The 25,764-nt window shown below is 44.7% G+C and overlaps 1 protein-coding gene across 1 annotated transcript in view; it reads left to right on the top strand.

Moving 5' to 3' along the window:
- The first annotated feature begins 400 nt into the window (after window positions 1–400).
- Window positions 401–25,764, top strand: part of LOC128693890 (uncharacterized) — a 91,812-nt gene continuing 66,448 nt past the window's right edge. Inside the window, exon 1 of the mRNA XM_053783754.2 lies at window positions 401–516. The gene's annotated coding sequence lies outside the window, so the exon portion shown is untranslated. The remainder of the gene's footprint in view (window positions 517–25,764) is intronic.

Raw genomic sequence — 25,764 nt, 5'->3', positions numbered from 1 at the left:
ACCTCGGTATTATGCCAAATATTATTCATTCTGAAGTATTTACCATGTTTCTATATTATTTATATTGTTTATTATGTCATATTAGATCAACTGCGATAGGTAAATAAGCCTTAATGTTTATATTAGCGAAATTACGAAACATTTTGCCGAGGCGAGAGGAATGCTTAGTCAGCAGTCTTCTCAGAACTTCCTGAATGCTTCTAGACAGCCAAATCGTGAATTATTATGTTTGGAAGAATAATAAAATAAAAAAAAATCTGAAAATTTACATATGAGCAGGCATGCTACGGTGGAGGAGTTTCCATATGTTATAAATGACTATAATTCCGTGTAGGAACATAGTACAACAATAATATTTATACCAGAGTGTTGCCAAAGTGTTAAGCTATTTTTCATAAGCGCTTGTCACACTATCTGGACTTTGTCACTTACCATTGCATCAGTGCTCACGTAGCAGTATGTTGGTACCTGAGTGTTAGCCACCTTACATCTGCTGCTGTCAGCGTTCACCTTGCAGTAAGTAATAATGTTGGTAGAATTACCGACAGTATGTAAAGCAAAAGGACACAAGTGCAATTAATGTGACATTTTTATTGTGGCAACATTCACTCTCTAGGGAGCACAACTGTCCTGACCCCCTGCACCTCTAAGTTTACATTCTATAGTGTTGCTGGCATACCAATGTTTCCTGTAGTGGCGATCGACACCATGCCTAAACCTTCCATACAGGATGGGTATGGGGTGCATAATAAACATATTAAACTAACTAACCTAACCCTTCTAGGGTAGGGTAGGTGCCTGAGCCCGAGCCTTTAGCTCATAAGACTCATTCCCATTAGTCCCCTTGGGGCGGGGATGGCAGACCAGAGAGGCCTAGCTTGTGGCTAGGCCTGGGGACAGTTAGTCCCAAAGATGAGGAGGTACTTGTGCCTCCTCCCATGGGAGACTTAGGTCTCAGACACTCCCTAAAGAGGGAGCCAAGGCCGGGCCACCACTTGGAAAAGGCCCGGGCCGGGAGAATACCGGTTAATCTTTAATAATAATAATAATAATCCTGTAGTGGCTTAGTTAAGAACAATTTATCGAGCATTGCAGTACTAGGTAGCTTCTTTGGCTACCCGAGATGGCTTTTTAAGTGGAACATGCTAGAGTTTCATCTATAAACATAGTAAGTTTGTGCTGATTTGCTTGTGCACAGAGTAAACATTCGTCTGTCATAAGTGTGCTAGAAGTGTTAAGTGCTGCAGGTTTGTTGTAACTATTTGCACGAGTTGATTTGGCTGGCCCAGGACATTGTGCAAGCATCAGTACCTACGTAGGCTTATTATGAGAGGAATGCCTGGTGGGTGACCTTGAGAATGGCACTATAGCATGCTATTTACACCCATACTGCATGTGTCTAGTGAGGTGAATGTCCCTTCCTCGACTTCCCTATTCACGGGTATCCCTTAACTCATCGCCATTAATGTCATATGGGATAAGGGCAGGTTTAGCCGATCCAGGCTGAACAGCACTCCAAGCCAGCCAGTTTACCTGGAGAGAGTTCCGGGGGTCAACGCCCTCACAGCCTGGTCTGTGACCAGGCCTCATGGTGCATCAGAACCTGATCAACAAGGCTGTTACTGCTGGCTGCATGGAATCCAACGTACGAGCCACAGCCCAGCTGGTCAGGTACCGACTTTAGGTGCTTGTCCAGTGCCTGCTTGAAGACAGCCAGGGGTCTATTGGTAATCCCCCTTATGTATGCTGGGAGGCAGTTGAACAGTCTTGGGCCCCTCACACTTATTGTGCTGTCTCTTAACATGCTAGTGAAACCCCTGCTTGTCATTGGGGGTATTACCTGGAGTTTACCTGGAGAGAGTTTCGGGGGTCAACGCCCCCGCGGCCCGGTCTGTGACCAGGCCTCCTGGTGGATCAGCGCCTGATCAACCAGGCTGTTGCTGCTGGCTGCACGCAAACCAACGTATGAGCCACAGCCCGGCTGATCAGGAACTGCCTTTAGGTGCTTGTCCAGTGCCAGCTTGAAGACTGCCAGGGGTCTGTTGGTAATCCCCCTTATGTGTGCTGGGAGGCAGTTGAACAGTCTCGGTCCCCTGACACTTATTGTATGGTCTCTTAACGTGCTAGTGACACCCCTGCTTTTCATTGGGGGGATGGTGCATCGTCTGCCAAGTCTTTTGCTTTCGTAGTGAGTGATTTTCGTGTGCAAGTTCGGTACTAGTCCCTCTAGGATTTTCCAGGTGTATATAATCATGTATCTCTCCCTCCTGCGTTCCAGGGAATACAGGTTTAGAAACCTCAAGCGCTCCCAGTAATTGAGGTGTTTTATCTCCGTTATGCGCGCCGTGAAAGTTCTCTGTACATTTTCTAGGTCGGCAATTTCACCTGCCTTGAAAGGTGCTGTTAGAGTGCAGCAATATTCCAGCCTAGATAGAACAAGTGACCTGAAGAGTGTCATCATGGGCTTGGCCTCCCTAGTTTTGAAGGTTCTCATTATCCATCCTGTCATTTTTCTAGCAGATGCGATTGATACAATGTTATGGTCCTTGAAGGTGAGATCCTCCGACATGATCACTCCCAGGTCTTTGACGTTGGTGTTTCGCTCTATTTTGTGGCCAGAATTTGTTTTGTACTCTGATGAAGATTTAATTTCCTCATGTTTACCATATCTGAGTAATTGAAATTTCTCATCGTTGAACTTCATATTGTTTTCTGCAGCCCACTGAAAGATTTGGTTGATGTCCGCCTGGAGCCTTGCAGTGTCTGCAATGGAAGACACTGTCATGCAGATTCGGGTGTCATCTGCAAAGGAAGACACGGTGCTGTGGCTGACATCCTTGTCTATGTCGGATATGAGGATGAGGAACAAGATGGGAGCTAGTACTGTGCCTTGTGGAACAGAGCTTTTCACCGTAGCTGCCTCGGACTTTACTCTGTTGACGACTACTCTCTGTGTTCTGTTAGTGAGGAAATTATAGATCCATCGACCAACTTTTCCTGTTATTCCTTTAGCGCGCATTTTGTGCGCTATTACGCCATGGTCACACTTGTCGAAGGCTTTTGCAAAGTCTGTATATATTACATCTGCATTCTTTTTGTCTTCTAGTGCATTTAGGACCTTGTCGTAGTGATCCAGTAGTTGAGACAGACAGGAGCGACCTGTTCTAAACCCATGTTGCCCTGGGTTGTGTAACTGATGGGTTTCTAGATGGGTGGTGATCTTGCTTCTTAGGAAATAATTTCCCAAAAATTATGCTGTATATTTCTATAATGTAAATATACCTGATTAATACATTGCTATTGCTCTAAAGAGTATTTTAAAGAAGTGAACCGACAGTGAAGCTGAGGAGCAGGGAGGAGACACCATTGTTTTTTTAATGTGGTACAGGCACGCTAATGTAATGTGCATAATTTTCGTCACTAGGGGTTATATTGGGCTTAAAACCTCTCAAATATGATCTGAAATTGTTGGATTTGCAGTCCTGCATAATGTGAGCATTAAGCAGATGGGCAGGACAGCTTCAGAACCACAGCTAAGTTATGTCTATTTTGTGTTGAAATTTTGGTTTGCATGCAGCCAGCAGCAACAGTCTGGTTGATCAGGCTCTGATCCACCAGGAGGCCTGGTCACAGACCGGGCCGCGGGGGCGTTGCTCCCCGGAACTCTCCAGGTAAACTCCAGGTATTAGACAGGGGGTTCTGTACATGACAGTAATCTCCAGACTAATTGGCGAGTGTTATGTTTTTAAATTCTCCTTCTCTTACCTAAATGTGTGTATGTAATCATTTATTAATTTTAATATTCAGTCCACAAATTTATATTAATGTTTACCATAATTCCTGGTAATGTATATTTCATTTGAAATTAATATAGGTCAAGAATGACTTGTCGATATGACAGTAGTAGGTATCGAAGGGGAACATTTTTTGTACCTAGATGTCCTAAAATTTGTACTCGTCTCCATAACTTTGGTATGTATCTGATGAGTTACATCCAGATAAATTTAATTTTCCACAGGAGGTTTGTTGCATCGTCTGCCGAGTCTTATGAGTGATTTTCATGTGCAAGTTCGGTACTAGTCCCTCTAGGATTTTCCAGGTGTATATAATCATGTATCTCTCCCGCTTGCATTCCAGGGAATACAGGTTCAAGAGCTTCAAGCACTCCCAGTAATTGAGGTGTTTTAACTCCGTTATGAGCGCTGTGAAGGCTCTCTGTACATTTTCTAGGTCGGCAATTTCACCTGCCTTGAAAGGTGCTGTTAGTGTGCAGCAATATTCCAGCCTAGATAGAACAAGTGACCTGAAGAGTGTCATCATGGGCTTGGCCTCCCTAGTTTTGAAGGCTCTCATTATCCATCCTGTCATTTTTCTAGCAGATGCGATTGATACAATGTTATGGTCCTTGAAGGTGAGATCCTCTGGCATGATCACTCCCAGGTCTTTGACGTTAATTTTTCGCTCTATTTTGTGGCTGGAATTTGTTTTATACTCTGATGAAGTGAAGGCCAAGTTAGCCTGCAGTTACATTTGTTCTGACCTCCAGCACGTCTTTATGAACGTTTTTCAATGTTCCAGCATGCCATTGTTTTTCCTGCATTGAGAAAGTTTGGTTTGATAAGACAGTAAGATAGAGATAGAGTAGAGTAGTTTTTGGTCTACCACCATCGCCCACATATCTCTCCATGCTTGTACATTGTACACTACTGCTCACAGACCAGATAAAGAAGGAAGACCTTCTGAGTGCCGACGACAAAGCCGCAGGCTCTGCGAGTCGTCAGAGCACAAATTCATCCCTCAGAAGTCAACTGTCACGATGCTGTGTAACTACATCAACTTTCTTTCACCTCTACACTAGGATTATTTCTGACCTTCAGCAACAGTGTTTCACTTTATAGACAGTTAATTGTCACTTGTAAGCCTGCATTAAGATTTTAAATGGCTCAGAGTGTATTTCAGTGTAGTGACTCTTACATTTATTAACTCTGTAATAAATGTTCTGCTCAGTGTAACAACTATTAAATGCGGTTACACAATCAAGTTGCTTGTCCTAGTGTCATTGCTATTTCCATTGTCATTTTTACAGACTATTGCATTTTTGCTGTAAACAGGCTTACTCCTGCATGATATTATTTCATGAATACTTTGAGTAATTCGGCCATACATGGTAACGTGTGCGAGATTGTTTGGGTACTGGTTCATTTACGTACCTCATGCTTGCATACATACATGCATGTATAGTAATGCGTGTTACCCAGGATGGACCAAGGAAGTCGGGCAGAGTGACTTACCTCACTGTCATTGCAATATAGCAGGTTTATTTGTTCTCGTGTTAATGTGCCATGGAAAGCTCATATTACATACTTACAATCATTTCTGTTCTAATGTAACCCATATATTGCATGTACACTCCTGGCATTATATGTGTGTATGTGCATGTATGTGTGTGTGTGTGTATATGCATATATATATAGTCTTAATCTGACTGATTCCTCTGCACACTAACAGCACCTTTCAAGGTGAAATTGCCGACCTAGAAAATGTACAGAGAACTTTCACGGCGTGCATAACGGAGATAAAACACCTCAATTACTGGGAGCGCTTGAGGTTCCTAAACCTGTATTCCCTGGAACGCAGGAGGGAGAGATACACGATTATATACACCTGGAAAATCCTAGAGGGACTAGTACCGAACTTGCACACGAAAATCACTCACTACGAAAGCAAAAGACTTGGCAGACTATGCAACATCCCCCCAATGAAAAGCAGGGGTGTCACTAGCACGTTAAGAGACCATACAATAAGTGTCAGGGGCCCGAGACTGTTCAACTGCCTCCCAGCACACATAAGGGGGATTACCAACAGACCCCTGGCAGTCTTCAAGCTGGCACTGGACAAGCACCTAAAGTCAGTTCCTGATCAGCCGGGCTGTGGCTCGTAAGTTGGTTTGCGTGCAGCCAGCAGCAACAGCCTGGTTGATCAGGCTCTGATCCACCAGGAGGCCTGGTCACAGACCGGGCCGCGGGGGCGTTGACCCCCGGAACTCCTCCAGGTAAACTCCAGGTACATTTTTTTCTAACGCAGTTTTCTTTACAATTTGTGGTTGAGTGTATCAGGTTGTCTTCAGCATTCATTGTGATGTCTGCAATATTATTATTTCAGTGAGGTATCACACTAGGCAGCAGTAGCCTGAATTGACACAAGGGGAAGTCATCATTGAATTTGAACCTGTTTAATGTGATATATGTCAGAATTCTAATTTTTATGATCAATATTACCTCTCTCTCTCTCTCTCTCTCTCTCTCTCTCTCTCCCCATCTTTGTAATTTGTAATAAGGTGCAAGACCTTGTTAGTACCATCCATTATATATACCATATTAACACACATAAGAAGTCTCTGAATGTATTTTTAGTGAGGTGTGTATTGTATTAAGTAGTAACCCGAGTTAAGTATAATTGGAAGTGTTCATTGAACTTGAACACTTGTGTCATATGATCTATTTTAGACTTCTGACTTTATAGTAAATATTTACTCTTGCATAAGCTGTAAGGGAAAGATAAGAGAGGAATTCTTGCATTGTGAGTCTTGCACGAGATATCACTGGCAAACATGGTAACTAGTCATAGAGGAACATTTCTGCAGTTGATTTAATTGATGATAGCTTCCAGACCTTTAAAAGTAAACAAAAGAGAAAAAGTGAGAAAGGACTAGAGCGCCGACGTAGTCAGACTCACTTGACTCGTAGACATTGTGAAACTAAAAGTCCTTGGTGCACACAGGAAGAATGTGATAAACTGAACTTCCTTGACAACACCCTGCTGTAAAGAAACATCCTAAGGCAAGGAACCAATTTAGGAAAAAAAAACCACAACCCTGTTTGTGGAACAGAATGAAAAACTAATCAATCATCTACTTAATACACCTTACGGGGTATTAAGCTGCTCCGATGTCCATCAGTGTTACGAACATAGTCAGTTGGTCCCTGGGTTATAGTGCTTTTCGTAACAAAAGCAACTTAGTACGTCTAGGGGGTCTTCACTTTGTAGAGGAAAAGGAATTTTCTTAGTTTCTATTTAATTTATTAATAATCATAATCACTTAAATCCACCTTCTCATATTTTGCACTATGAGTAGAATACTTTTACCATTTCTCATTAAAACAACACAGTACTAGGTCAAGTATTTATAAATGGCTCTGAGTGAGTCACGAAATATTAGTATATGTATATGCACAGGCACAGGCTTCACTTTCTCTAAGAGCTTCTCAACCGCCTCCTCCAACCAAGATAAGTCTTAGCAGTAAGTTCCCGAAAATTCCTGGGATTTTCTAGGGAGGCGAATGGTGGTTTAGAGGTGGATACTTCCCTCGACCTTTCCTGGTCCAGAGGAAGGTAAGAACTGAACAAAGTGAGGCTTTACCAGCCCACTTTGACTTGGTTGGAGCAGGGGTTGAGCAGCTCAAAACACTTACTGGTGCTTGGCCAGGTCACCAGCAGTTTGTACTAATTATATAACCTACCTATGTACAAAGCTAAGTAATACGACCAGATAATATTATAAAGTCGAGTAAATCCATTTTAGCTACTAATGAAATTACTCCTGAATATAATATTAAGTGAAGCAGCAAAAATAACATGTAAAAGTATACCATTGTGATAGTAACAAGTAGAAACAGTCTACTTAAACTGAACAAAAGGGTGTAACATCCCCTCCACACGACCAGATGTCGCACTGACAATAGGACAAAAATAACCCTGAATCTTTTAGATACAGTAGAAGAACTGAAATACAAATATAACAAGACCGGTAAACATTTCACCGCCAATTCATCCCAGACAATCTTCTTCATATGTTCTGAGGGTATTCAAGGAGGATATTTTTTTTTATATTTTATTTAAAAAGCACAATACATATTCATATGTATACTATGCATACGTTACATAAACTAAGACATGTTATCCATTAAATATGAAACAACAATTCCACATTCCCTATCCCAGCTCTTCACCTATACTTAAGAGACACACTTCAATTTAACATGATTGCCATCCCCAAAAATTCAATCATACATGTGACTACACAAAAGGCAACCCACACCCAAACATACAGGATGGTTTAATAAATTCAAAAATACAGTTTCTTACTCACAAAAGACTATATAATCCAAAGAAAATCACACGTAGTACATTATACATAAAAGGCTATATACAAAGTCATACCCATATAATCGGTTCCCTGCCCCCTCATTTTAACAACTAATACAAGAACGTATAAGTGATTAATAATAAGAACTATACTGGATATTATCAAAATTCCTCTACCACACATTCCAGAACTTAAATAACACGTTACCCTTAGGTGAATTACCACCATTTACACACCAATAACATGACCTACCAAACCCCTTTTTAACAAATTAATAAACCAGTGCATACAAAAAATATTTTCATGCACCGTTTTGACAAAAAAAAAAAAAACACCCTCAAGTAACCTAACAATCACAATATGCCCTTACCTCATAACCTAAATGAGAATTACAGAAATCAGTTATGCATAAACAACCAGAACAAAAATAAAAAAGTACATAAGAACACAGATATGTACATTATGTTACTACACGGACACACTTGTATAATTGGAAGAAAATACATCCACAATATTCCATATCAATAATAATAAAACAACAACCATGAAAATCAAACTGTCAGAACATCATTGTATAACATGTATTTTACACATAAATTAGAGGATACACTTCATGTTACCTCAACTTTAAACAACCTATGTACATATTTAATACCACTAACTAAATCCTATTTTAAGATCAAACAAAATTCTAATCTCCCTATCTGAAACACAATTAAACTTCCTTGACTAAGTCATATTCTTCACATTCTCTTGTGCCAAGGTATTACAATCCTTCTTTTATAAAGAAGTACCGTTATAAAGGAAATACTTGTATACTAATTATCTAAAGAAAGATTGACCTCATCGCTTTATTGCCGTGAGGTTGTGCTGCGCACACGCTCCTGGTTGAGAGGCCTTCCTGCGCAGATTGATTTTCACAAGATGGCGCAGACTATCAGAAGGTGCGTCAACACTGTGTGCTTTGATTTAGTGCGGGGTGTAGTTACGCCTCAGTCCGCACAGGTGCTTCTACCTTTGATTATTCGCGACACATACGGCATTGCTGATCAAGATTTGTATGGAGTATCGCTCAACGGGGCTTACTGAATATTCGTTAAGCTACGATCAACGGCAGTGTATGAGCGCCTGGTGGAGCAGTATCAAGATGGCTGTGTGGACGTAAACTCGGCAATACGAGTTCGTTTAATTGACGTGTCGCGACACTACACTTGGGTGAAGGTACGCAACGTGCCTTTCGAAGCTGACGAGGCAGATATACGGAACGTTTTTGAACGTTATGGTACTGTGCATCTGGCAACGGCAGGTACCTGGGTGGATGGGGCGTACGCCGGCTGGCCGGAGGGTACGTTCAACCTAAAGATGACGCTGAGGCATCCCATCCCGTCGTTTGTCATCCTGGACGACTTTAGGACGCAAGTGATGGTGTATTACGCAGGGCAGCGCAAGACCTGCAGGCTATGTGGTGCTTATGACCATATGGCAGCACAGTGTGAGAGGCAGCAGCAACGACAGGTTGCAGACAGAAGGACGGAGCGAGGGCCTGACCCGAAGGCGGGGCCTGCCAGCGGGACGCCTGTAAAGGGCCATAGTTCGTCTTGGAGCGAGGAGGTGGAGAGAGAGTTCCCGACGGTGGGGTCGAGCCCATCAATGCCTGTAGAATCTACAGTCTCCGCTTTGGTGGAAGGGGAGACCAAGTTGAGTGGAGGAGAACGAGCAGAGGATGTGGCTCTGGAGCAGTTGACGGAAAAGTTTTTGGAGACGAAGAGAGCTGGAGATGATGTACAATCGGTGGTGGGACCTGAGGAGAGTGAGGACGAGAGGAGAGACAGCCAGCTGACTGCAGGTGCCTCTTCTACGGGAATGGTGACCGTGGTCGAGGTGGCGGCGGAGGTGCATTGTGAGGCATCCCCCGACCAGACCATGGATGCAGAGAGTGTTCGGCGGAAGAGGGCGGCAACGCACTCTGATTCCGATGATGTCTTGACCCCGGCGCAAAGACCGGGGAAGAAACCGTGGGCTGATGTGGTGAGTGGAGGCGCCACAGGTGTGTCCGGTCAGGTGTTCGACCGGGGAGGGAATAGAGCTCACTGTGGTGAGCATGGTGGGAAAAATAGGAAGGCTGGTGACGTGTCTATGAAAGGAGTTACAGGGCAGCGTGTAAAACCCTTCAAGAAGGTTTCAGGTGTATGACTGTGAATGTAAATGGGTTGTGTATGAATGTGAAGCGTTTGTGGCTCCAGGGGTTTCTGAGGCGTCATGCCATAGATATTGTATTCATGCAGGAGCATAACTTTAAGGCGGGTCGGGATTTGAATGTGGACGTATATCGTGTGTTTGTGGCATATTCGGACCGTTTGAAAGGTGGGGTTGGAATTCTGATTCGGGAGACAAGCCCGTTTGTTGTAATTAGATGTGAGGGAGGGGAGGAGGGTAGGGTACTCTGGGTAGATGGATGGTGGAGAGGTGAGCGACTGGCAGTGGTTTGTGTGTATGCGCCGGCGGAGCGTGATGTACGGGTGAAGAATGAATTTGTGCGTGATGTTTTGGTTTATTATTTGAGATCTCTTCCCTCGGTAACAATCGTGGGCGGTGATTGGAATTGTATAGTACGTAGAAAGGATGTGGAGCCACGGGGGGCAGGGTGTTTTTTGGTTAGCCTAAGGGATCTTTTGCTGGGCGTGGGGTTAAGGGATGTTATTGGAGGTGAGGACCTAATGGTTGAGCATACGTTTCATAGACAGGGATACGCGGCCAGGCTCGATAGGTTATATGTGACGAGAAGTGTGCGAATGATGTGTGTGCATACGGTGGAAGCTGTTTACACGGATCATAGAGCTGTTTATACGGACTTGACTTGGGCCAGCTTACCTAAGAGGTATCCAGGGTATTGGAAGTTAAATGTGAGACTTCTTGGGGTGGAGGAGGCGGGGTTAGATTTTAGGACAATGTGGGAGAATTTGTGGGAAGAGGGTAGGGATGTGGGTGACTTGCTGGGGTGGTGGGATGGGGTAGCTAAGGAGAGGATCCGGCGGTTTTATGTGCGATGGGGAAAGTACCAGGGTTGGATGACGTACGGGTTGCAGCAGTATTTCGAGGGTAGGTTGCAAAGTTGTTATGAGAGGGGCGTGCAGGCAGGGCAGTATCCCATGGAGGAAATCGAGTTGTTAAAAGGAAGGATTCGTGATTTGCAGAATGATAGATTTGATGCGGTGAGAGTGCAGGGTGGAATTGAAGAGGCGGTGTGGGGTGACCGACCATCGGCCTGTGTGTTAAGGGGACAGAGGCAGCGACGTATGGCTATGGAAATTGATAGGCTGGTGGTACATGAGGACTTAGGTGGATATAGGGCGGGACACGAGTTAAGAACAACGGAGGCAATGAGTGATTACGTTGATAGGTGGTTTGGAAAAAATTTACTGAGTGTAGGGGTGGATGGGGAGGCTTTCGGGAGGTTGGGGGAGAATGTATCTTGTGTGCTAAGTAGCAGTGATCGCATGGCGTTGGGGGGGGATATTGAAGAAGGGGAGGTGTGGAGGGCTTTGGAGGGGATGGCACGTGGTAAGGCTCCAGGTCTGGATGGCTTGCCCTGCGAGTTTTATGTGAGCCATTGGAATGTGTTGAAGTCCTTCTTAGTAGAACTAATGAATACGATGAAAAGGGAGGGGAGGATGGGCAGGTTGCAAGGAACTGCGGTTGTGGTTTTAGTGCCAAAAGGTAAGAAACAGGACACGGTGCGGGACTTTAGGATAATATCATTGCTGTGTGCTGATTATAAGATTTTTGCAAAAATTTTAGGAAATAGGATGAAGTGTGTGGTGGATAGAGTGGTTGCGAGAGGACAATATGGTGTGTCTGGGAGGACGATGTATGACGGGCATAGTATTATAAAGAATTTTGTGGAAGGGTCGGGAGGGGAGCAGGGGGGAGGTGTCTTAGCGTTAGATTGGCAGGCGGCATATGATAGTGTAGAACGTGAGGTATTGTGGTACATATTAAGGAGGCAGGGTTTTGGGGAGGAGGTGGTGCGTTGGGCAGAGACATTGTATACAGGTGTGGGAGTGTGTGTACAGGTAAATGGGAAGTTGGGGGAGTGGGTATCCATGGGTCGGGGTATTAGGCAGGGTTGTCCCCTGTCTCAATTGTTGTTTGCCTGTTTAACAGACCCTTTCTATAGAAAGGTGGAAGCGTGTATGGAGGTGGATTGGGGAGTAGGAAGTGGAGTGCAGGGAATAATAGGGTATGTGGATGACACGACAATACTCGTGCGAACGCAGAGGAGTTTACGTGCGGTTGGAGATGTTATTGATAATTTCGCGGGGGTTACCGGGTTAAGAGTTAATGTGGAAAAATCAAAATTACTGGTCTTAGGAGATTGGGTGGGAAGAGAGAGTTGGGGAAGGAATGTACGTTGGAATATGGTGGACAGGATAAAAGTGTGTGGAATAGTGTATATGCGTAGTGCGAGAGAGGCGAGGATGGTTAATTCTGGACTTGTTGTGGATCGAATGGTGGGGCGATTGGATGGGTTGAGACCAACTCATTTGAAAGTACATCAGCGTGCGATTGTTGTGAATGTGTTGTTATACAGTAAAGTCTGGCACGTGGCTGCGGTATATCCGTTAGCAGGTCCAGATGTTACGAGGCTGTTAAAGAGGGTTTTCCATTTTCTTTGGGGTTCCGGGTGTTAATGGTTGAGTAGGAGTGTGGTTACTTTACCGGTCAACAGAGGAGGATTGGGGTTGATTGATTTACGGTTAAGAGTCAAGTGCATTTATTTGAAGTGGGGGTTACGCCGTGTGCGGGGTCATGCAGGGAGGGGCGTGAATGGCTTGCATGAAGAGGTGCGAATGTGGTGGGGAGGGTCGGAGATGAAAGTGTGTGAAGACGTGTTGCGGGCGTTGCTGCATGTACGGGACCCTAATAAAGTTCGAGTGGGTGTTTTAGAGTGTGTTGTAAGGGCGAAGGTAGTCGTGAAGGCTGAGAGTATCTACCCTATGTATGCGTGGAAGGATATATGGGAAAGATTACGGTTGATGCGCGTGCGTCCAAATGTGCGAGAGGTATTTTTCCGTTTTCTCCATGGTATACTGCCGTCGGGTGCTGCACTTAAGGAAAGAGGGTTGATGGTGGAGGGCGCGTGTCGGGTGTGCGGGGATGAGGAGACTGCGTTTCATGTAGTGTATTTTTGTGATAATTTGGGGAGTATCAGGGAATGGATGGGTAAGGTTCTGAGGACAGTGGGAGGAGGCGGGATATTAGTATTGAGGGCGTTAAGTTTGGACGTGGGAGGCGTCGAGGCGCCTGTGCAACGTGCAATCACGTATATAATTGCGGATTTTGTTTTTGTATCCTGGGCAATGAGAAGGAATGGGGATTGGGAGGTGCGCAAAAGGGTGTTGGCGGGGACCATTTATAGAACGTTGTGTTATAATCGGGAAATATATGGAAGTCGCTGGGACTAGGCTTTTTCAGCAGGGTACCGTAGTATGAGTGTGAGAGCATTGTTAACGTTGTGAAAGGGGGGGGGAGTGAATTTCAGGGGATGGAACGGGCTTGTCTCCGGGGTTGGGTATGCACAACAGCTGGTTTACTGTGTGTATCTGTGTAATGCATGGTTGAGGAAAATGTGGTTGTGTGAGTGGATGTGGTGGTGAAGTTATATGTGTTATAGATGTCTTAAGTCAGAGTCTACTGCCTTCTTTCTTTGTTGAAGTACTTGATGTACCTTTCGGCTATGGCCTGGCAAACGGGGCTTTATGTGTTTGTACTGAGCATTTTATTGCTATATTATATAATGTGTATAGCCTGTAGATGAGTGCGGAATGCTTATGGCTATTCTAGTTTTGTGGCTGACTCGTAAGACTTGTGGTAAGGCGAGTATGTGTGACTGTAGGGAACTTATGTACTGGGAGTTAGGTGAGTAAGAGTATGTACTTTGTTTTATCATGAGATTGTGATGTAGGTTCTTTCGGTTATCGATTTGTGTTGGATGTGAGTAACCGATATATTTATATATTTATCATAATATTCTTCTTATTGTATTGTATAGTGCATTGGCAATATGTCCCAGTATATTATGTAAATAGTGTATACCCGAAGGGATTATGGTTTTATTTATATTATTGAACCTGCTACAGGGGTCACCTACATGTTATGTTCTTGTTGTTGTTCTTGTGTACATAGGGTTAAGATTGCCCATCTTCTTAATGTTATGTTTTGTTACAAGCGATATTTTCTAGTATAATTGTGTAACCTCTTGTGTTTGTTAATATTGTGTTTGTTATTTGCTATTGTACGTTCTGAGAGATTGTGTTTCAAAATGTGTTTATATACAATGTGTATCAACCCTAGTTTAAGGGGTTTTTATGTTAAGCTATGTATTGTATTTTAAATAAAATAAAAAAAAAAAAAAAAAAAAAAATTATCTAAAGAAAAACTAATCCACAAGGGTAATATGGAAAGTACTTGCAGCTACACGTTAAAACTACTAAAAACAAGCTTCATTCTATACTAACGTACTTGACTACAGTGTTTACTTGCTTTATTTTATATTTTAAACCCCTTCTCAATGTTAATAAAAACAAATACTATAATTCACTGGAAAATCATTTTTTCACGTGTTCAGTACTACTTGGCCTAAAAAGCCATAACAGCCACTTAAACCACCTCTCCTCGATAGTGAGTGCAATAATATACCCAACCAAAATATGTAATGCAAGGCATTCCAATTATGACTATGTATCCAAGGTACTGAACGCCAATATCAAATATCTCTACAGGAACATAACCATTTCATAAATATATGCCCTCACTATTTCACCCTCACACCACCTTCCACACTGCTATCCTAACCTTACACCCCCCCCTCACAAAAAAGACCCTACCCTTGCCCCCCCCCTGTTCCCTTAGAAGCTGTGCTACAGAAAAATTACGATAACCTATCGAAAAACTTGAATCCCATCTCCCCCCATATATTAACCTATTCCTACACCTTGTCCTATAAAACCTCGCTGCTAACGCTTTTATCCTCAACTGCCCTGCAATCTGCCTCATACCCCAAGAAACATGCAAATAATCTGCCATGACATACATCAAAGCCCTACCCACCTCACTTGCTACCCCACTAACATCCATTGACAACGATCTAAGAAAAGACCAACTCTCCCCCCCCAACAGCCTAATAACCCCCGCCATCCAGACTCTCACCACTTCCAAAGATGAACAAAAATATACCACATGATATGCCGTCTCCTCCTCCCCACAGAATAAACATGTTGCCTCTCTAACAAACCCCATCTTATGCAACATATACTTAGATGCCACCACACCCATTAGAAAACGATACACCAACTCCCTAACCCTTGCTGGTATCCGAAGCGTCCTGAACTCCCTCCATATGACCCTCCAGTTATACATGGGGTATACTGCGACCCCCTGCAATGCACCCCTTCCCCACACCACACCCACCACTGCTTTTACCTTCAACCTTTTTACCTGCCCCACTGCCAACATGAATCTTATTACATCTTCACACTTTCTCAAATCGCTACCACTCCACCAGTTTCTAGCATCCCTCATCACCCTATCCACCCTAACACCCCTCTCCCCCCCCACCCTTAAATACCTCTGCTTAATATATAATACCATTACCCTAGGCCCTAAGTCCAACAAACCTAGACCCCCCCTTTTCACCTCCGTCATGACCACATCTTTGGACAACCAGGCCCTCCCAAACCCCCACACAAACCTCAACACCCTCCTCTGTATTTCCTGTATATCCTGCACCCTCAAAGGGAACACCTCCGCTACACCCCAGACCTTGCTATACACCACCGAATTAATTACTAACACCCTCTGCTGTAACGCCACTTCACTGGCCCTCAAACCTTTTAACTTGCCTATAACCCTACTCGTGACTGCTTCTGAGTTAATCCTCCTACATTCCTGCAATTGCTTCATATACCATATCCCACACACCTTAATTCTATCACAAACCGTCCATCCCATCTCCTCCCCCAATCTCCCCCCAACCCATGTTCCTACTTCCAATAACCTAGACTTTGCTAAATTAACTACCATTCCTGAAACATACCCAAAGCTCCTAATGACCTCTCCCACCCTACGTAAAGCCTCCCCACTCGTAACTAACACAGTTGTATCATCCACATAACCTACTATGCCCCCCATACTTCCCCCCCCACCTCCCTCAATTCCTCGTCCACAGCCTCAAAGAAAGGATGTTGCACGCATGCAAAAAGCAACTGTGACAGCGGGCAACCCTGCCTTAATCCCTGTTCCATCATCACCGCCCCCCCCCAGCTTACCATTAACTTGCACCCTCATTACAGCCCCTCATACAGCGTGCGCACCCACCTCACTACCCCCCCTCCAAAACCCAATTTCTCCAAACATCCCCACAAAAAGTCCCTCTTCACACAGTCATATGCCTGAGCCCAATCGAAGCCAAGGATGCCCCCTCCCTGACAGTTCTCTATAAAATCCCTTATCGCACTATGCCCATTCTTCATAGTCCTTCCCGGAATCCCATACTGTCCCTCATGTACTCTACTCCCAATTACCTTCTTTAATCTGTTCCCCAATACCTTCGCAAAAATTTTGTAATCCGTACACATTAACGACAACGGACGATAATCTCCCAAACCCTTCTCCTCTCCTCCCTTCTTTGGCACCAAGACAACGACCCCAGTTCTCTGTGTTTGCGCCATTCTGCCCCATTTCAACATATAATTCAGAACCTCCACAAGGCACTCCCTCAGAACCTCCCAATGCGCTTTGTAAAAATCATTAGGTAACCCATCTATTCCCGGTGCCTTCCCCTGACTCAACCCATTCACCACTTCCCCCACCTCCTCCCCCGTAATGCCTCCCTCCAACTCCCTATCCCTCTGCCCCATACCCTGCGGTACCCTAATCCCACTAAATGTTTCTATCCCACCTACCCCTCCCCTTCTCTTCCATTTCTCCGTAAACCAATCATCAGCATACCTACTGATAGAATCTGTGTCAGTGAGACCCTGTCCCCTCACATAACCCTCCCCACCCTCCACAACAATATGCGCCACGGTATTCCTCAACTGTCTGTCCTTGAATTTTCTGAGAACATACCCGGTTGGCTTATCACCCTTTAGTACGTCCTCCAATCCTGCCCTGACCCTGAGTGCATCAAAACGTTCATTATGCATCTCTACTAAACGACTCCTAAGCTCCCCCATAACTCCTTCCCCTCCCTCCCTACTCCCCCCCGCATAACAATCATTCAACTGACCCTCTAAATAATTCTGCAATCCAAACCTCCAGCGTGCCCTTTCCCTGCCCCTCTTCCTAAAAAATTCTACAATTTTCACCTTTGCCTGCAACTCCCACCAATCTAACAAATCCACCTCCTCATCCCTAGCCTCCCAAAAGCCTTTCCACCATGACTGAAAAGACCGACCTTGATCCTCCTCCTGTAAAAGCCTCACATTTAATTTCCAATAGCCCTGATATATTCTCGGAATACCATCCACCCTAAAATCAGCCAACACTGCTCTGTGGTCTGAAAAACCCACGTCTACTGTTCTAACTCTCTCCACTCCTATCCCCTGCCTCACATAAATCCTATCCAACCTTGCCTCATAACTCCCCTGTACATAGGTATACTCAACCTGATACCCCCCCCTGCCAACCACATCTACCACCCCGACATCGCACAATGCATCCCTTAAAACACCCAACACACACCCCGCCCCCCTAGGAACTACATCTACATGCCTAATCACACAATTCCAATCACCTCCAATTATCGCTATGGCAGGTAAACCCCTGAGATGATATAACAAAACGTCACGAACAAAATCTGATTTTATCCTTACGTTACCAATCGCAGGCATATAAACTCCCACAAAACATACCCTACTCTCCCCCCACCACCCATCCACCCGAACAACCCTCCCCCCACCCCCCTCCTCCCACCCCATTACTCGCAAGGGACTAGTCTCCTTTACTAAAACAGCCACTCCGCCCTTTAAAAGCGTTGCCATGCTCACAAACAACTTATATCCTCTCAATCTCAACTCACTACCTGACTTATAGTTATGCTCCTGTAGGAAACCAACATCAACGTCGTACCTTTTAAGGAACCACTCCAACCACACCCTTTTAACCTCAGTTTTTAAGCCATTAGCATTTATCGTTACACACCTGAATGGTCAAGGAGAGGCGGCTTACCCCTATGCCGCTGTGGCTTGCTCACACTTCCCTTCAAGCTGCTTACACTTTCCTTATTACTCTTTTTAATAGAACTTCCTACCCCCCCTTGTCTCTCCCCCGATTTACCCTGTACTCCCCCCCTGTAGGGGATTTGCGGACCACCTCCGCCCAAACCTTCTTACCTGGTCTTTGCCCAGGTGTTAAAACATCATCTAATTCAGTCAACCCCGCTGGTCTCTTCCTAGAGCTGCCTCCCAAAGCCACCTCTTCCTCAGGTACATCCTCCCTGTGTACCTCTGCCACTACAAGTGTATCCTTTCCAGTGTTCCCTACTACTTCCGACTTCTCACTCAGGCCTTGCAATTGCTGCTTTTCACTGATCCGTCCATCCATGTCCTCTCCTACCAAGGCCTCCTCCAAGAATTCCTGGAGCACTGACTCCAAGGACACCTCCTGTGTCGTCTCCACCACCACCTCAGATGTTGGAGAAGGAACTTCCTCCTCCACCGGGAGTGTGACACACGTCCCCATCTGTTCACCCTCCTTCTCCACCTCCTCACTCCATAGAGTAGTCCCATTCTTCGCCGCCGCCACCACACTCGCCTGCTGGACGTCCTCCACCGGGACTGACACCCCCGGGGCAACTCTACGTGCACATTGTGCCGCTATATGGTCAAAAGAGCCACAAAGACGACACGTTCTCCTTTGCCCCACATACGACACATATACCTGATTTCTGGTGCCTGGCAACATTACATACGAAGGTATAGGCGTCTTTAAAGTCATCTTGATGTTGTATGACCCTTCCGGGAGGCCCACATATGGTCCATCCCGCCATACCCCACCTCTGGCTTCATTAATGACTCCATACTTGCGAAAAACTTCCTGTATACCAAACTGAGTTGCCTCGAAGGGTACATTCCTCACTCGTACCCACGTGTAGAATGTAGATACGTCATGCATGCACACATCCATCGTCGAGTTGAGACACATTCGCCGTTCCTGGTACTCCTCCACCACACTGCTGTAGTAGCTATTCCTCAGGAACTTCACAAATACTCGTTTCATCCCATTAAGGGCCACACCATACAGTTCCTCATTAGGGATACCATATAAATCCCTAATAATTGCAGGTAGAATGACGTTCATAGTAGCAGGGCTCAGAGAACCCCTCAACAGCTCAATGCAAACTGTATTAATCCTCCTGCCGGTGTACTCCGCCATGTCTGAACAGTGAAAACTGCGCAGAAACCAGGTGTAGTGGGAGCTACTGCACAGTGCGTCCGCACGGCCCAACAGCGATGCGAACAATGACAAGGAGGATATTGTTTAGACAACAGACATCCGCCTCAACAGAATTGGGTTTTTCTCTTGGCCTCGGGTGACATGAATGCTCTCTCTCAAGCAAGATGTAAGGACACAGCAACTGGTCTCCAAGCTTCATCCTCCATAACTAAACTGTAAACAGTACTACTCATTCACATAACTGTAGGCAAAAAAGGAAATATTATGCATAAGTTAGAACAGGGGCATACTGGTGCAACCGGTTTTAAGGGTGGGACAAAGCATCTGCAATTACATTATGTTTGTCTTTATATGTAGGATTTTAATAGAAAAAGGCTGAATTCTAAGGGCCCACCTCTGTACTCTGGCATTCTTAGCCTTCATGGTATTAATGAACGTCAAAGGGTTGTGATCTGAGTATACTGTAATCTGATGAGGTGATGTTCCCAAGTAAACTTCAAAATGCTCAAGGGAGATAACCAGGGCTAGAGCTTCTTTTTCTACAGTTGCATAATTCTTTTGGTGTGGCTTTAAGGTGGAGGAATAATAACATATCAGATGTAGAATATCAAAGGAGTGGGAGGACTGCAGTAGTACTGACCCAGCAGCATAACTGCTGGCATCTATATGTAACAGGAAGGGAAAGCTAAAATCAGGGCTTTTCAACACTGGAGAGGAGTTCAATAATCGCTTTAACCTATTGAAAGCCATATTACATTCCTCAGACCAAGCGAACTTAATTTTAGAACTAGTTAGTGGGAAAAGGGGGGCGGCTATGTGTGAAAAGTTAGGGCAGAATCGTCTATAATACCCAGCCATTCCCAAAAATCTCTGCACCCCTTTTCTGTCTCTTGGTATAGGAAAGTCTGCAATGGCTCTCACTTTTGCACTGATGGGTGCCACCGTCCCCTGACCTATATTGAAGCCCAAATACTTAATCCTTGCTTGTCCAAATTTGCATTTGGCTAAATTGATAGTAGAATTATAAGCATCTAATTTCTTAAAAAGAGCCTCCAGACAGACTAAATGTGAACTCCACTCGTCACTAAAGACTACTAGGTCGTCGAGGTAGGCTTCAACCCCCTCATGGTTATAAGTAAGGTCATTCATGAGTCGCTGGAATGTGGATGCTGCGTTGCACAACCCGAATGGGATAACCAAGTAGTTGAACAAGCCTCCATGCACTGTAAATGCTGATATGTCCTTAGCTCGGCCCGTCAGGGGCACTTGATAGTAACCTCGCAGTAAGTCCAACCAGCTCACATACTTGGCTCCGGCAACCATATCGATTAAATCATCTACCCTAGGCAAAGGGTAAGCATCAGGAACTGTGACGGAATTCACCTTTCTATAATCCGTACACATACGATAGGTTCCATCTGACTTTGGGACTAACACACAAGGTGAGGCCCATGGGCTTTTGCTTCGTTCAATTAGTCCATGGGTCAGCAAAAAGTCGATTTCCTCCTTTAGAGCTTGGTGTTTAATAGGGCTTAAGCGATAAGGGGACTGCTTGATGGGCGCAGCTCCTTGGACATCCACGTCGTGTGTCCCCAATGTGCAACACTTAGGTATATCGCCAAACAATGATGGGTACTTCAAAATCACATTTTTCACTTTGGCTTGGTCACAGGCCAGATCTTTTAAAAAATCGTCCAGGGATCGTAGAACTTGAGTGTTTCTAAGACGGACTTCTATTCCTTTGGAGCAGTTCTCCAAATCCTCTGCTTCTTGCTGGGACTCTAGAAGAGTGGCAGTGGTCGGGGCTAACCCTCCATAATATTTCTTCAATTGGTTAACATGGTATGTATGGTCTGATTTCTTTTTCCCTGGGGTACGAACCAGGTAATTCACTTCACTTAGTTTTTTAATGACTTCCAAAGGTCCCTCATATCTTGGTTTCAGTGCATGTCCGGGCATGAATTTTTGAGCCAATACTTTATCTCCAATGTTGAAAGAGCGAGAGGCCGCATGTTCATCATATCGTAGTTTCATTTTAGCCTGGGCTTTCTTCAAGTTCTCTGCGGCTAGGTTCCTCGTGAAAGTGAGGTGTTCCTGCATCAAAGCCGGGCATACCTGAACTGATGGAGTACGTCTTCCCGTCCATACATCTTTCAATACTGCGAGGGGTCCACATACCGTATAACTATATATCAACTCATAAGGGCTATACCTTAGACTTTCCTGCTTGCTTTCCCTTATGGCCAGGAGAAGGAAAGGAATGCCCTCGTCCCAGTCTTTACTGAATTGTTCACAGTAGGAGTAGGAATGCATCATCACCTTCAATGTTTGATGAAACCGTTCCAATGCTCCTTGGGACTGGGGCCTATAGCTCGTAGCGAGGATAGATCTTATACCAAGGCGTGACATGGCCTCCTTGAAGATTTTTGAAGTGAAGTTTGATCCTTGATCAGACTGGATCTCACGAGGCAGCCCTACCTGTGAGAAAAACTTTATTCAAGTGCGGACTATTGCGCGAGCATTTATTTTGCTCATTGGGATGGCCTCGGGGTAACGGGTGGCAGAATCTATTATAGTGAATATGTACTGATTTCCCACCTTGGTCTTGAGGAGTGGACCAACGCAATCGATGATTAAATGGGGAAAAGGCTCGCCATCTGAGGCGATAGGACAGAGAGGAGCAGGAGGCGGGGTATGAGCGGGTTCACCGACGGTCTGACAGACCCGGCAACTGCGAAGATGTTTCACCATGGTTTCCCGCATTCTTGGCCAAAAAAAGTATTTTGACAACTTTACAATTGTTTTCCTTACTCCCAGATGTCCTCCCATTGGACTGTTATGGGCGACCTCCAATGCAAGCTCATGATAAGTTCTAGGTAGGATTAATACATGCTTGGCCTTGGCAAAAGATGCCCCTAGAGAATGTCTTCTGGTGGATTTCTTCATAAGTATACCGCTACTAGAATGAACACAGTCCTCTAGTTTCTTGGCCTCTTCTTCCATTACCACCAGCTTTCTTAATTTCTCCAACGAGGGGTCTTCCATCTGTGCTTGGATTAGATCTTCAGGTCTAAGCTTTTTAGCACCTAAAGAATCTGAAGTTGAGTCTAGCCCTGCAGACAGACGTCGCATCCTTGGGCCAGTGGGTCGCGCTAAACAATAGGTTCAAACCCAGATCAGCTTTGTCCTCTTCTTCCTCTGTTGATTCAGGAGGTAACCTGGTCGTTGCCATGGACCTAGTGACAACTCCCAGTGGAAATAATGATAGGTCCTTCCTATGAGCCTCAACCACATAATCCTCTCCCGAGGTATTTTCTATCACCAGAGGTTCTTTCTTGATTCCTTCGCAGCTTAGGTCATTTCCTATCAGTAGGTCAGCAGACTTAATAGGAAATCCTTCGTCTGATATACTGACAGTCGCATATCCTTGATAGCAACCCAGGTCTAGGTATATCCTATGGAGGGGAACTCTAGAGACTGCTCCTCCATAAGCCTCCAGAAGTGCATCTATCTTCGTATAAGTGCAGTCAGATAAAGAGAGGATTCCCTTTTTTAACAATGTCAAGTAACTCCCCGTATCCCTATAGGTTTTAACAGGTACCACTTGACACTCGTCAATACCAGCTTATCCTTCTGAAAAATATGGGCTCATTGCCTTTTCAATTTCTTGCCCAGAGATGGCCCTCATCTCTGGTCACCTTGGTGAAGTGGTCTTCGGTCCTGCCGGCTCTAGATATCCCTGCGTGAGGGCTACTGAAGACACCATCTGCACAGGAGCACCTTCTCGATACTTATATTTCCTATCCCTTTCCAGCTGATAACATTGGTTTCTCACATGACTTCCCTTTTAGCAATATGAAGAGGACAAGTTCTTCCTGGCTTTATACACCTCCCGGTTCTGTCGTGGCTGAAACCTGTCACCATTGCATGGCTTATCCAGGGTTCAAGAGGTCACTGCTTCTGAAGGAAACTTTTGGCGAGGTTCTGTTCTTGACTTAACTGGTCGAACCTTCTGGCCCAATTTTACTGCTTCCTTTCTGTATGTTCTATCGTGGATCAGCTGGCTGGAGATCTCGTAGCAATCGGCCAGTGCAGCGGTCTCCATCACATCAGGTGTTGGATGGTCGATCAGGAACTTCCGCAAATCCCTGGATATAGAATTATAGAAGTCCTCTTGTAGTATTAATTTGGTTAGGCTGCTTATGGTGTTGCTTTGTGAGGCTCTTTGCCACCTCTCGAAAGCTACCTTCTGCCTGGCGAAGTCCACCCAAGTTTGCCCTGGTAACCTTTGCAGAGTACGGAAGGCTTGCTTGTAGCTTAAAGGGAGTAGATCATAGGTCTCCAGTATGACGTTTTTGACGGAGTCCTATAGTATGTACTTTTCGTAAGGCAAAGCCGCGGTACATTCTCGAGCTTTACCAGTCAGCGTCGTGTGCAACAAGACAGCCCAGAATTTTCAGGGCCACTGCATAGCTCGAGCCTGATTTTCTAACGTATTGAAGTACGTATCCAGATCAGACTCGCAAAACTTGGGCACCAAAGATGCTGCTTTATGAATGTCGAAAGGATTTCTAGGGGCCTCGGGCCTCACAACTCCTTCCATTTGCTGCTGACGTTCGTAGAGTATGGTGACCCTCTCGAACTCTTCTGCATTCAGCTTCCTTTGTGCTTCTATTTGGGCCATTTGTAAAATAATAAGGTGCTCCATTCTTTCGAACTGGCTCTGTGATGTGGGCCCAGTCGGTAGTGGAGGAGTTGGAGGATACAAGTTTTCCCATCTTTCCTTGGGTCAAGCACCTGCGCCGGGTGCTTCTTGTGAACCAGGGTCAGAAACTGGGTGATTAGACGCCCCAATTTCAGGCACCTCTCCCAGAGATGTCAGCTCACCAGCAGCTCCCTTTGATTCTGGCTCAGCCACATCACCAGAGGGTAGGGAAGTTGGAAGGCCACCAAGATCAAGTACTTCTGCTCCAAGCGATCGGTCCAAGTCTTCAAATTGAGATACTAGACTTGCCTCATCAGTATCGTCAATGTCATCCACCTCTCCTTGTTCCGGAAACAGCACGTTTCTCAAAATAGATAGAATGGTCTCGGCGGTATAATATTTGTTATACTTCACTCCTAGGCATACAGCAATTTGCCAGCACTTCTGAAGTTTTAAAGACTTCAAATTCTCCAAGGTGAGCTCACATACTAACTGTTGTATTTGAGCCTCCATAGTTAATTTTATGGGTACCTGAACAGCTGCTCACTTTCATGGGATTGGCACTTACTTCCTAGGGCTGATATTTCCTCCAGCACCTTGGATCAGAGAGCAACTCCCAGACAGGCCCCCACTTTGTTACGAACATAGTCAGTTGGTCCCTGGGTTATAGTGCCTTTCATAACAAAATAAACTTAGTATGTCTAGGGGTCTTCACTCTGTAGAGGAAAAGAAATTTTCTTAGTTTCTATTTAATTTATTAATAATCATAATAATCACTTAAATCCACTTTCTCATATTTTGCACTATGAGTAGAATACTTTTACCATTTCTCATTAAAACATCACAGTACTAGGTCAAGTATTTATAAATGGCTCTGAGTGAGTCACGAAATATTAGTATATGTATATGCACAGGCGTTGCCTAAAAACTCGAACACATTAATAGATTTCTTATGATAAGGTTCACTTTACAATAAGTCCTCTTACACTACAGAGGCTTGCTCACTTGGCTTCACTTTCTCTAAGAGCTTCTCAACCGCCTCCTCCAACCAAGATAAGTATTAGCAGTAAGTTCCCGAAAATTCCTGGGATTTTTTCTAGGGAGGCGAATGGTGGTTTAGAGGTGGATACTTCCCTCGACCCTTCCTGGTCCAGAGGAAGGTAAGAACTGAACAAAGTGAGGCTTTACCAGCCCACTTTGACTTGGTCGGAGCAGGGGTTGAGCAGCTCAAAACACCTACTGGTGCTTGGCCAGGTCACCAGCAGTTTGTACTAATTATATAACCTACCTATGTACAAAGCTAAGTAATACGACCAGATAATATTATAAAGTCGAGTAAATCCATTTTAGCTACTAATGAAATTACTCCTGAATATAATATTAAGTGAAACAGCAAAAATAACATGTAAAAGTATACCAATGTGATAGTAACAAGTAGGAACAGTCTACTTAAACT

This window comes from Cherax quadricarinatus, unplaced genomic scaffold, assembly GCF_038502225.1.
Source record: "Cherax quadricarinatus isolate ZL_2023a unplaced genomic scaffold, ASM3850222v1 Contig31, whole genome shotgun sequence".
In the NCBI taxonomy this organism is placed as follows: domain Eukaryota; kingdom Metazoa; phylum Arthropoda; class Malacostraca; order Decapoda; family Parastacidae; genus Cherax; species Cherax quadricarinatus.
The sequence above is the reverse complement of the archived record's forward strand: the minus strand, read 5'-3'. Positions and strand labels throughout refer to the sequence as shown.